We start from the raw sequence: 13,452 nt of genomic DNA on the forward strand, positions 1-13,452 counted from the left end.
TGTTGGCAACTTGATCTCTGGTTGCTCTACCTTCTCTAAATCCCGCTTGTACCTCTGGAAGTTCTCGGTTCACATACTGTTGAAGCCTAGCTTGAAGGATTTTGAGCTTACCTTACTAGCATGTGAAACGAGTGCAGTTCTGCAGTAGTTTGAGCATTCTTTGGCATTGCCCTTCTGTGGGATTGGAATGAAAATTTACCTTTTCCAATATATTGATACAAACTAAAAATAGAAGGTGGTTTCAGGACAATCCTACTCATGAGTGGCCTTCGAAAATAGTGGTGAGTTGAAATTGTCCAAGTGGGAAGGAGTAGATGGATGAGCTTTAGCTGATTTTATTTGTCATCTATTTTGTGTGAAAACTAAGTGGTTTGAGTTGTACAAATTCACATGCAGTGATGAATTGCTTTACTGGTTTAATTAGGAGGCTGAAAGGAGAAAATCATTGGAAGATCCATGACAGGAAGGCCTGGGGGAGAGTCATGTTGATGAATTTATGGGAATAGATATGAAGTATGCAGGTTTTTGTATCATGTACTAATACTTACCACAGAGTATCTATTGGAGAAGAACTTTAAGAAATGACTATATAGGATGACTTGACCAGTAAATGTTACCCATCCTTTGCCTTCAGTCACTCTTAATTGAACAGTGGACTAAAAGAAACAGTTACAGTGGTGGAGGGTGTGCATGGGTGTTAGCCTCAGCTTCCTCTTACCAAGACTCCTCTAGTTATTGCAGTTGCTGAATGTCAGCATTACTTTCCAATAACAGAGTCCACCACTGTCTTCAATAAGTTGCCTTCTCTGGGACATTTGTGTAAAATTAATCGCATCAGACCCCTTACCATTCTAGGAAAGGTAGCAACTCACCCAGATTTGAGCTGAAACCTATTCCAGGGATGGTTTGCCTTTTCTGGCTGCGGTGCTTAGCCAACATCGCTGCCTGAGATCATTCCAACGTGGACTCTGCATGGCTTCTAGCTGAACAGAGGGACCTCCCGGACAGCAGCGAGAGTACAGCATTAGGCATATGACCACGAATCCAGAACCACGGGACCCTTGTCGTGCCACACCATAATATTATTAATATTGGCTTCGTGGAGCAGTGGCATGAGGCTACAGCTGTGATGCCAGCTTGGAAAGAGCAGAGTGTGTCTATGAGGCACTATCGTTCAATATGTAATATATCTCTGCAAGCCAACAGCCATTGTGTCGGGGTGTCCACAAGAGCTAGAATACTGAGTCTGGGAACCAAGACATAGAAGTACGAATGTCCTATTTACTCTCACTCCTGTGACCCACTGGGGAAATTCGTTTTTCCATTTTTATAACTTCAGGCTCTATGGGTCTAGAGTACCTATTTCTAGTGAGGAGATGCTTCCCACAGGAAACTTACTGAGAGTCTCGCTACAGCTCCAGTTAGAGCTGTGGTCTGGTCACTTTGGGCTTCCCATGTCAATAGATAAGGCAGCACAGAGCAGAGCTACTACATTTGAAGAAGTAATTGACCCTGATCATCATGAAGCAATCAGGCTGCTGCTATGTCATGGGAGCAGGGGGCAGATATCTGACATATTTTGGGCACCACCATGCCAAGTGTTATCCACTTGTCTGATAAGAGGGTGATAAAACAGGGGTTCAGATCCCTGAGGGATGAGGTTCTGGGTCTACGATTCAGGCAAACTACCAGTGGAGAGGAGGGATATCTCTGGGTGGGGTAGAAGATGGTGAATATTAGTTACACCTCGGGACCAACTTCAGTGACTGGGGCTGGAGTTCGTCCCGCTAACCCTCCATTTATACGTTTACCCAGAAATTATGGCCAACTAGAATCCTAGAGAATGTGTGTCTGGATGGAATAAACAATTTAAGACAAGGAAGATATTACATATAGTAGAGTATACAAAATTCTTCGCACTGGTCTTTACATAATAAGAATTAACTAAATGATTGTTTTTGTTCAGTTGCTAAGTCATGTCCAACACTTTGCGACTCCCTGGACTGCAGCATCCCAGGCTTCCCTGTCCTTCGCTCTCTCCTGGAGTTTGCTCAAACTCACCTCCATTGAGTTGGACAGCTTTATACTTGTTAGAAATAATTTTGAAAACATAGCATATGCACACATACACAGAGTCAAACTTTCTATGACTCTTCTTTGATTTAAACACAATCACAATTAATAGGCAATGTTGAGCAATTGTAGGACTTTCTGAGTACTAGAAATTATGCATACCAAGGAGCAGACTCTTCTAAATCCCTTGTATTATTTTACTGTCTTTCTTGAACTATGTCATAAAGTAATATGATTTTCTGCTTCTTTTCTGTGGGCTAGTGATGCCTTCTAATTTGGATGTTTGAAAGCTAGAAACATATCTCTTATATCGGCTGTATGTTTAGCCTAGTGCCTGTCGTTGAGTGTGTAGTCAATAAAAGCTTACAGAATAAGTAAGTAATGTAACAATACTAAATCAATTCTTGCTGCTACTCATCAGGGAGTTATCTAACATAGGTTTGTCTATGTGAGAAGTAAATCACAAATCACTGCCTATAATCTAGAGCATTTATACTAGCTTTGAATTAGTATTTAAAACTAATCTCTATTTTTTCTAACCCTAGCAATATCTCCCCTTTTCTCTAATCTATCTATCACAACTTTTTTTCTCCAGTCTTCAGTCACAGTGACATTTTTCTGTGCTTTTATGTCAGTTGCCATGGAAAATAAATGACTATCCCATTTGAACTATCCCCATGTGATTTTATGTGAGCCTATATATATATATCAGACTATTCTAAACAAACCATTGGTGGCATGGAAATTGGGCAGAAATCAGTCTGTAGACATTTGAAATTTCTTAAAGGCAAAATACAATGAATAATATGATACAGAAAGGAATATTTGGACAGGGTGGTAAAAGGGTTGTTGGGGAACTCAGGGAAGTTACCTTTAGTCAGATTTGGTGACAGATTGAATGTGAGGAATAAAGGAGACAGAACAGTTAGGAGTGATAATTCAGGTAACTTGGTGATGGTGCCATTTACGGAGATAACACAGGGTGGGAACATGGAATTTGAATACAAAACACTGAAAATACTTTCAAACACATTAGTGTTTGTACAGTTATAATTTGTTGATCTGGAGCTCAAGAGAGAAAGATCTGGGAGATACATGGGAGGAATATATGTCTTAGTGGAATCTAAGGCAGAGTGTGTAGAGAAGGGAAGAGCAGAGTGCTGAGGTCAGGACCCTTGGGAACCCCAAATGTGAAGCAGAGAAAGAGGCACTAACAAGGTGACATGGAAAATGAAAATAAAGCAGTTTTAAATGAGCTGTGCATGAGTGCATGCTAGGTCACGTCCAGCTCTTTTTGACCCCATGGACAACAGCCCAGCAGGCTCCTCTCTCCATTGAGTTTTCTAGGCAAGAATACTGGAGTGGGTTGCCATTCCCTGATCCAGGGGGTCTTCCCGACCCCATGATCAAACCCACGTTTCTGGCTTCTCCTGCATTGGCAGATGGACTCTTATCTCCTGTGCCACCTGGGAAACCAACTGTGTCACCAAAGCTCAAGAAGTGGGGCAAATTCTATGTCACTTCTCAAGTATCCTGTCCTACATGTGTGACATTCTCTCTGCCTTCTCTGCTCTTCTGTGTGTCATTCCTTGTAAACGGTTCCTTCTGAAAGCAGGCCACCTCTTTCGGTAAGTTCCCCTTGAGTCCCTCAGGCAGACTTTTTGTAGCACACTGCTTACAGTTCTGTTTGTTTGGATTCTGTGCATCACGTTACACTTAAATTATCAGTCGACAAACCTGTCTCCTTGTCAGACTGTGGCTCTTGGTTTTGTATTCCCAGCACCACTACATTTCGATCTTGGCTGAATCCCTAGTGCCAGAGTAGTAATTTTATGGAAGACACTCAAAAGTTATTTTTTGAATGAATAAAAAGCTACTCCAAAAGCTAAGGGGATCTAAATTGCTAATGATGGAAAAAGAAAAAAACCCCCAAAGTTTCAGGGTATATTTTCCTTCGGGATTGTGCCACAAACTAGCTTAGATAACTTGCTGCATTTTCGAGGGAATTAGGTTCCTCTTTAGGAAAATCAGGATGTTGGTTAGTGACAATATTCTATGGCTGGTTTTTTTTTTTTAAGCAATTATTGTATTTCTGGACTTAAATAAATGTTTTGGTTGGAAAGTAATCTTTCTCTTTCTGCCTGTCTTAGTTCTTCCTCTGGTTTGTAAATGGGTGTGGTCTGAGTTGAGAAGGTATTGAATCTCAATCTCCCATGGGCCATTGTAACTTTTATTTTCCATGAGAATTACTGAGGACAGTTTGGTTAAGACTTAGAAACCCAGCAATGTCCTAACTACATGTCAGCAAGTTTCGAAAGGCTGTGGATGAGAAAGTGCCATCACTTCCTGGGTGGTTGGAATGAGGAGGCGGACACAGCGCCCAGGGATCTGTCAAAGGATTGACCTGTCTCCTCTCCTGTGGAGAGTGATGGGCTCACCTCTCACTCACGGCACTGCTTGTCACCACATGATCGGGGTAACACAGTTTCTAGCACACTTGCCCAGGGTCCCTAACCGAATAGCTAAAAACAAAGATGTGAAGACAGGACGTGGAGATTGATCTATTCATAGCACGCACTTCAAAGTTCCTGGGGGGTATTGCAAGTTGTGGAAATAAATACCAATCCATGTGTCTAGTGGCTCATTAAACTTTAGGTAGATACAGGAGATTAGATGGTAAGCCTAAAAGTCATGCTTCTCAAATCATATCCCTTTTCTTTTTATGATTTTCATGGTAATTCATGACTTGGGAAACCCTGAGGATAATTTCTTGTATGGTATTGGTGAAACAGGGTTATCCATATAGCCGAATGGAATATATGCTCTAATTCCTGGCATAGAACCTGACACTATGAAAATAGAATCAAGACCTTATACTAGTAGGTATTAATACATAAATGCTGAGTTATTTAAAAGGAGGGTTTGTCTGTGTTGGTGAGAAAATGAACATTTTGTGAACTGAGTATTCATTTTTGCATCATAATGAATTGAAGACAGCATGTCAAGCCTATAATTAAAAATGTATTTAAAATATATACATAAGACAATGTTCAGTACAGAATTATTTATTTCAAGCTGTTTCAATAAGTGGTTGTCACTTTTTAGAAGGTATAATATGACTACTAAGTGAAGGTATTGCATGTACATGGCAATTATAACCATATAACTATATGCATATGAAGAAAAGTCCATAAAGGTAATTGTATGAGGATAGTGAACTTTGGATAAATATTTTTCTTATATCTAATTTCCAAATTTAGGGATTAAATATTTAATCTCACATACTTAAAATGACTTAAGATTTGTAATAACCTCAGACATTGACATTTCACAGAGGAAATGCCTATAACTAATCTTTAGTGGGTGGGATCCAGGAAAATCAGAGGATCCTAAGCAAAAGCAACGTTTTGAAATTTGAAAGATAAATAGTAATGATAGTTTTATGTGGTAATTGTGTTTCTATTCGTAGAGGAGTAGACTTAAATGCTAACGTGGATCTCTGGAGACGTTACATAACTTCTCTGAGCCTTGGTTCCCGTCTCTGTGACCTGTGGATAATGTTGCCTCTTTCACAGTTTTTTTTGTAAAGAATGAAGTGGAATAGTATGTGTTATTAATAAATACTTAGCATGGTATTTTCTAGTAAGTAATTGGAAAATTATACTTATTCATGCTGTTTAATATACTGCATTCCTTGGCTCTTCCGGTGCTCTTGTGGGATGGAAAGGGTAACCATTCATTATGTTTCTTTCTAAGTGGGGACATGGAATCCCTAGGCTTGGATGCCCTAGTTCAAAGCCAGGTAAAAAAACACTGAAAACATGAATACAGTTGATCCTTGACAACACAGATTTGAACTGCTTGGGTTCATTTATATGAGCATTTTTTTTCACTAAATGCCTGTTCCAGTCCCACAGGACCCGTGGTTGGCTGAATCCTCAGATGTGACACTGCAGATATAAAGGGCTGACTATAAGGTTACATGAGGATTTCCTCTGCAAGGAGTGTTGGCACGCTTAATCTCTGTGTTGTTCATGGGTCAGCTGTATACAGCTCTAGCTTCTCTATATATCTCAACCAGGACAGGGACTAGGATACATTCAAAAGCCAACTGACTTATTTTTCTTATATTAGGGAAGTATATGGAACCAGGGTATTCCTTCTTAAACTTTGTAATAAGAATACTATTTCAGAGTAGCATCTCAAACACAAAACTTGAAACCCACACACTCAGTTAGCATGAAGCTTAGTTTCTTTCTGTGGATTCGGAAGGGAATGGCAACCTACTCCTGTCCTCTTGCCTAGAGAGTTCCATGGACAAAGGAGCCTGGTGGGCAACGGTCCATCGGGTTGCAAAGAGTCAGACACGACCGAGCAGCTAACACACACACGCTACCAAAAGAACCTTTCAGAGGCTCATTCGTGTGCAAGAGCCATTATTGCGCCTCCATCTCTGAAATAATCATGAGGCTGGAGAACTTTCCAGCTAGGATGTGAAGTTGGTACCTCAAGAATAATGTGCCACCCTTATTTCTGGGTAAGAAGCCTGCACTGGGTAAGAAAACTGGGTAAAGAAAACTGGGTAAGAAGCCTGCACATAGCAACAGTAGACATGCTTCTTCTTGATTTTGTCACCTGACAGTGTCTGAAGGAAAACACTGAGCCTCCTTTTCCAGCCACTTTTAATACCGCGCAAGCCTCATTGGTAATTTAAAGCACAAGAGAAAGTCCTCATCTTGTCCCACTTAGCCAGTGAGCCCCATCCAAAATTACGTTGGATTCTCAATGATAGAGCTGATATTACGAACTAGTATGATCATCCCTAGAGTGAGAAAGCTGATGACTAGGATGGCTGCCTCTGAACGGGTTCTGGTGTCTGAGCCCTCGTGAAGCCAGACTACCATTATCTTCTGGGTTTTAATACTGATCTGCCCATAGTGCCATATTCCTCCTTCATTCTGATTTTGTACTGAGACTGATGGGCCGTTCTGTGTCTCTGGGTCTACATCATGACCAAGCCAATACACCTGGATAAGTTTTAGTGACTTGGAACGTTGGGGAGAATAACTGAGGATCTTAATCTTTTACCCTGGAAAGGTACCTTGGTTTACTTACCAAGTTTATTTACAAATTGTCTTCCTAAGAAATAAAACTTTTCATGTTTACAAGTTTCCTCATGCAAAAAAAAAAAAAAATATATATATATATATTTATTTCCAAACCTCAATCTCAAATGAGACACTGCCAAATATAAACTTTGAATAAAGGCTCTACTTCATTCAGAGTCTTTTTTTTAACCCATCATGTTTATTATTCTTTTAACTTAGTCTTTAATATTTATCGGAATAACTTGGTTACATAATTTAAAAAAGGCAAATAGTAATTATAAAAGTTAATATTTATTATTTATTATGAGCCAAATCTTGTTCTGAGTATTTTACATTTATTACCTCATTTAATCCTCACAATTACCCTTGCAAAATAGGCCTCTTGCTATTCTCACTACAAAGATGAAGAAACTGAGGAAGAGAGTGGTTAAATAACTCACCCAGGTCATGTGGCTACTAGGGCTCAGAATGATAAGTCCAAGCAGTGTGATGCCAGACACCATGTTCTTAATCCCAACAATACCCAGCCTACAAGACTTTCATAAAAGAAAAATAGAAATCCTTTACTCCCCTACTTCTTTTCCCATAAGGGACAATCTCTTCAATTGCTTCAGTTATAAGTAATATTCTTATTGTAAGTAATAGTCTTTGTTTTACAATTTTAGATGTTATATATTTTGTTTCAGCTGTGGAGGGTGATAGTGCCATAGCCACTGTCCCCAGTGTTTTCCTCCTAGTACAGTTTTATCACCTGTTGCAGAAATAATGACTCATTGTTTCCAGCAGAAGTGGAGCAGGTGTAATAATAACAGTAAAATGCACAATATATGTAATGCATTTAAACCATCTTGAAACCGCTCCCTCTACCCTAGTCCCTGGAAAAATTGTCTTCCATGAAGCCAGTCCCTGGTGCCAAAAAGGTTGGGGAATCCCTGGTTTACAATATTATTATTCCTAAATAAGTATTTTTCACTGACTTCACTCCCTTTTTGTGCAGCTATTCATTTGCTGTTGTTATTGTCCGTTCGCTCAGTCATGTCCAGCTCTTTGCAGCTCCATGAACTGCAGCACGCCAGGCTCTCTGTCCTCCACTACCTTCCAGAGTTTGCTCAGATTCATGTCCATTGAGTCCATGATGCTATCTAATAGTCTCATCCTCTGCCACCCTCTTCTCCTCCTGCTTCAACCTTTCCCAAATCAGAGTCTTCTCCAATGAGTTGGCTCTTTGCATCAGGTGGCCAAAGTATCGTAACTTCAGCTTCAGCTTCTGTCTTTGCAATGAATATTCAGGGATGATTTCCATTAGGCTGGATTGTTTTTTTTTTGTTTTTAGGTTTTTTTTAAAAAATTTTTTTCCCGTTTATTTTTATTAGTTGGAGGCTAATTACTTTACAATATTGTAGTGGTTTTTGCCATACATTGACATGAATCAGCCATGGATTTACATGTATTCCCCATCCCGATCCCCCCTCCCGCCTCCCTCCCCACCGCATCCCTCTGGGTCTTCCCAGTGCACCAGGCCTGAGCACTTGTCTCATGCACCCAACCTGGGCTGGTGATCTGTTTCACCCTTGATAATACAGATGTTTCGATGCTGTTCTCTCAAAACATCCCACCCTCGCCTTCTCCCACAGAGTCCAAAAGTCTGTTCTGTACATCTGTGTCTCTTTTTCTGTTTTGCATTTAGGGTTATTGTTACCATCTTTCTAAATTCCATATATATACGTTAGGATTGATTGTTTTGATCTCCTTGGATTCGAAGAGACTCTCAAGAGTCTTCTCCAGCACTGCAATTCAAAAGCATCAATGCCTCAGCTTTCTTCTTGGTTCATAAATTTTGTGCTCCATGGGTATCATTTAGGGCTTGCATCACCTGTATTGACAGAGTGTACATTTCTTCTTATATCTGCACCCAATGACCTTAAATTAGTAATTTGAAATTGACCATGGTGTATTTGCTTCATGATAATCAGCAAACAGTATAAATCAGTATTTTTGTTTGTTTGATTGATTCATTTTCCTGGAAAGCCAGTTGCTAAGCATTTACCAGTATGCCAGTGCTGGGACCTGTTACTCATGAGCCTTTCAGGTGGGGGGTTGGGTGGTGGAGATTTACAGTGAAAACTGCTGAATCAACTGATTTCTGGTCAGCATTCTTCTCTGCCAACACTGGCTAATTGGCTTTCTCCTATCTGCTTACTTTTTCAATGTCTTCCTTTTTTATAGAAGTTTGTGATTTCTTCATCATACATCTTTATCTTTCAATTCTTGATTAAGACAGGTTTGAAGAGAGGCAAGCAGCAAATGTATTTTAAAATTCCACCATACATATCCAAAATTCCCAAATCTAAATAGAAGAAAACTCCCTCAGTTCATTGCTGAGGACAGCAGCCCAGATAAGAGATGGTGTTGCCTTGGATCAGAGAAGTGGCAAAGTAGAGATGGAGAGAAGTAGATTCACTTGTGAGATTTATGAGAATATGAATGAAGTTTCAAGAATGTCTCCCAGGTGCTTAAATGGATGGGTTCACAAAGTGCCATTTGTCATTTAATGAGAAGATGAAATCCGAAGTAGGAGCAGAGCAGGCGGGGAAGATGAAAAATTTGTATTTGGCTGTGTTAAGTGTGACATGCCTTTGGGACATACAAGTAAAGATGTCAAGTTGGCAGTTGGTTATATGAAGCTGGAGCACAATAGAGAGGCTTATTGCATTTCCGACTCGACTCTCCAACCATGATTTGTTTTCCTTCTAGATAAGCTGTTGGTTGGCTGTAGTTGTATGCATATATATTCTCGTGATCAAATGTGGGGAAGGGTCAGAAGATCCATGTGTAACTTATTATTATGCTGTCATGAGGGTCCTTTGTAAATCCCATGGAGATGAAGTTTTAGTCCATATGATCATTGGCATCCTAATGGCATCCAGTATTGAGGCATCCTGCTGATGAAGCAAAAAGTCTTTATTATTATGGCATTGTCAGAGTGTGTACCTCCCTCTTGCCTCCATCTCTGGCTGGCATAGCAGATAATCTAAACCTTGGCAATACCTTTCATCTCATGCATGGACAGAGCTATGACCCTTTAACTTCCATTATAAGTAGTCTCATGCCAGGGACTGCTTCTCTAAGGATTTCTCTAAGGTAGTCCTGTGACAGGCCCTAGACTATTGACTCAGCTACATTTAGCTTCCTCCATTGAGTCAATAAGAGTTTCCGTATCCATATCCATATCCATGAATGATGCCATCCATATCCATGGATGATGAGGGAGACTCTAGTGACATTACCTTTGATTCTTTCTCTTAGTGTGTGTGTGTATCTATGTGTGTGTTGATCACTCAGTTGTGTCCAACTCTTTGTGAGCCCATGGACTGTGGCCCATTAGGCTCTTTTGTCCATGGAATTCTCTAGGCAAGGATGCTGGCTGCTGCTGCTGCTGCTGCTGCTGAATCACTTCAGTCGTGTCCGACTCTGTGCGACCCCATAGACGGCAGCCCACCAGGCTCCCCTGTCCCTGGGATTCTCCAGGCAAGGATGCTGGAGTGGGTTGCTATTCCCTTCTCCAGGGGATCTTTTCAAAGGAAACTGAATCTTCCCTAATATATGGCCAGAGAAGTAAGAAAACAAGCTCTATTTTCTCTTAGCCCAAATTTTATGGTTATTTTAACAGCTTTATCTATCCATGGTATTGACTCAGAATGGAGAGTGGGGACGTGTATCTTTCACTGCTTTACCCTCCCTCCTATCCGGTACCTGCTAGACTGGCTTTTGTCTTCTATTTCCTATCAGGTGGGGGCATAACTCGCTCACATAGTATCCTTCATCTCTAATCCATGATTCCTAGCAAGACTCCACTTTAAGACCACGAGAAGCTTTGTTTTCCATAGAGGTAGTTTCTAGAATTTGAAAATTCAATTTCTTTCTTGACCAATTCTGTCCTTCAATACTAATGTGTGTTTGTAATACTCAAAATGTCATCCTTGAGAATTGATACAAGCAGTATTTTCTTTATCTGGATTTTTTGGCTTTAACAGTAGGCATCCTTTCCAAAGCAATGTCTAACTTTAAAACAAGGAAGAAAATGCCATAATGTAAAAGAGAAACAGAAATGTACAACCATCTGTCTTTATCATCTATCTGTCTATCTAAATAGTAATTGAAGTAGTGGGGTGTTTGTGTGTACATTCAAAAACACTTAAGAAGCTTAATAGAAAGAAATCAGTACCTCATAGGGGGCAATGTAGACTGAACAAATTAATAGTTTATTTTTTAAAAATAGGAAATAGTAGAGCATGTTTATTTGCTAATGGGAGTGGGTGATTCAGTAGAGGGGGAGACTTAAGAGATAAAGAGAGAATAATATAAGAACTGAGATTACGGAGGAGTCAAGGAAGAAGGGGACCTAAGGCTTCTGATTGGAAGTTTAGGGACTTCCCTTGTTAAAAACAAAAGGAAAGATGAAGATACTGACATGTTTGTAGATTCTGTAGTGAGACCTGTGGGAGTTCATGGTTAACAGCTCCTCTTTCTCATGAAATGTGAGGTGAGGTCATTAATGTGGAAGAGAGGATAGATGAAAGTGGAAAATGTGAAGAAAATTTAGAAAAAGTGAAATCGTAACTGCAGATTTAAGAGCAAGAGAAGCATCAGCTGCAATGTCTGGATTTGGTGATCCTTAGGGTCTTGTTGAGTTTCACTGTTGTTGTCTGTCATTGTTTAGTCTTGTTGTTGTTCAGTCACTAAGTCATGTCCAACTGTTTGCCACCCCACGGACTGCAGTGTGCCTGTCTTTCACTGCCTTCCAGAGTTTTCTCAAACTCATGTCTGTTGAGTCAGTGATGCTATCCGATCATCTCCTTTGTCACCCCTTTTCCTCCTTCCTTCAGTCTTTCTCATCACCAGGGTCTTTCCCAGTGAGTCAGCTCTTCACATCAGGTGGTCAAAGTATTGGGACCTCAGTTCCACATCAGTCCTTCTAATGAGTATTCAGGATTGATTTCCTTTAGGATTAAGTGGTTTGATCTCCTTGCATTCCAAGGGACTCTCAAGAGTCTTCTCTAGCACCAAGAACTTGCAGATGTATAAGCTGGATTTAGAAAAGGCAGAGGAACCAGAGATCAAGCTGTCAACATTCATTGGATCATAGAGAAAGCAAGGGAATTCCAGAAAAATATCTACTTCTGCTTCATTGACTACATTAAAGCCTTTGACTATGTGGGTCAAAACAACTGTAAAATTCTTAAACAGACGGGAACACCAGACCACCTTACCTGTCTTCTGAGAAACTTGTATGCAGGTCATGAAGTTGCATAGTCTTAGACCTTTATAATGATTTTACTGGCCCAACAGACTTGTGAGTGTTTCTTGGTTAACAAGAGCTGAAGCAAGCATCTTCAGACTTCCCTAACCCCATAACCTCATGTCCTTTGCACATTCTAAAGTCCTGTTGTTAGAGGCCAGGAGTCCCTCCGCCTCTGGTTTCCTGACTTAGGAGAGAGGGGAAATGAGTTGCTCTCTAAGACCTCATCAGTGCACGTCACTACTCTGTTCTTCTGCTCTGACTCCTGTGTCCTTTTCAAATGTACCTGTTCCCCTCTTGTTTCCTAATATTCAAATTGATGCCGTAGCTCAGGACTTACTCTGAAGCTCAGGTGGTACTTGCAGGAAATCTTTTCTTTGCAATCATGCAGTGGAAGCTCTGTTCAGGCTCCAGAAGAGGCATATTTGGGCTAGCTTGCCTCTTCCCTTGCACTGACGCATTGTTCGTTTAATTTTCTCAGTCTACTACTCCATTAGCTTTATCCTATGCTGGGGCTGGCCCATTTATTCCTGCTTAAAATTTAATCAGACATTTCACTGCTCATCAACATTTTAACGGGGCCGTTTAGAGCACTGAAACTCCACACATCTCTCCTAATTACTGCTAGCCGACAGATGTCACTTTCACTGTCCTGTCTTCCCTGTCTGTTCCAGTTGCACAGACCTGAAGGAGACACTCATTCTTTAAATAAACCTAAAAGCAGAAAACACAATCAGAGATTAATGGAGAGACGCCAACCCATGTTTCTGCCTGATTGGAATCTAGTCATTTAGGGAAGTTAAAGACTGAGTCTGGAACCTCATCAGGACTTGAAGCCTACTCTCAATGTTTTTTTGGTGGTTGTTGTTATTGTACAGAGTGCAAGGGTCATGGGAAGTAGAAGGGATGCAGAATCAACAACTAGACTCCCTGATCTGCCATGCTTGTCATGCCTTTCTTGGGCTACTATCT

This window comes from Odocoileus virginianus, chromosome 10 (genome assembly GCF_023699985.2).
Source record: "Odocoileus virginianus isolate 20LAN1187 ecotype Illinois chromosome 10, Ovbor_1.2, whole genome shotgun sequence".
Lineage (NCBI taxonomy): Eukaryota > Metazoa > Chordata > Mammalia > Artiodactyla > Cervidae > Odocoileus > Odocoileus virginianus.